Source organism: Galeopterus variegatus, unplaced genomic scaffold (genome assembly GCF_000696425.1).
Source record: "Galeopterus variegatus unplaced genomic scaffold, G_variegatus-3.0.2 Scaffold25633, whole genome shotgun sequence".
Classification (NCBI taxonomy): domain Eukaryota; kingdom Metazoa; phylum Chordata; class Mammalia; order Dermoptera; family Cynocephalidae; genus Galeopterus; species Galeopterus variegatus.
Genome location: NW_007751744.1, coordinates 1 through 565, shown reverse-complemented (window position 1 = coordinate 565; position 565 = coordinate 1).

Sequence of the window (565 nt, the reverse complement as noted above, 5' to 3'; positions counted from 1 at the left end):
TTGAAACAAAATGGACTTGGATCTTCTGGCTCCAGAGTCCAGAATTCTGTCCTGGAGCCTGGGGATTCATAGACAAAGAGAGCCCCGGGGACCCTAACATTTGATGGGAAAGAGATGGAAATCCCTGGGGACTTGAGGGGCCCTGCTCATGTGGGGGGGAAAGTCCAGGCTCGCCTGGCAGGGAAGAGGACTCAGCCACAGTCGTGGGGAAAGACTGGAACCGTCAGTTGGGNTGCTCTTCCTGAAGAAGTCAGAAAGGTGTGCTCGAGTCCGCCTGGTCCCAGGTCAGGCAGGTGGCCAGTCACACCCCCTCTCCAAGGCACACCCGAAAGCCTCTGGACATCCTGGTTTCCTTTCCTCTCCACCGAGAGGCCTTTTTGCTGGTCCAGCTCCTGTCTGGTGGCTCAGCTGGGAACCTGAACTGGTCACCCACAGGGTGACCCTCACTCACCCCTTGTTTGTGCCCCCTCAGCAGCAGCCTCAACCCCATCTCCAACCTCCAGAGAAGGCCTTTCTCTAATCCCTTCAGACTCACACTTGGTTGGTCTTGCTGCTCAGAACCTCT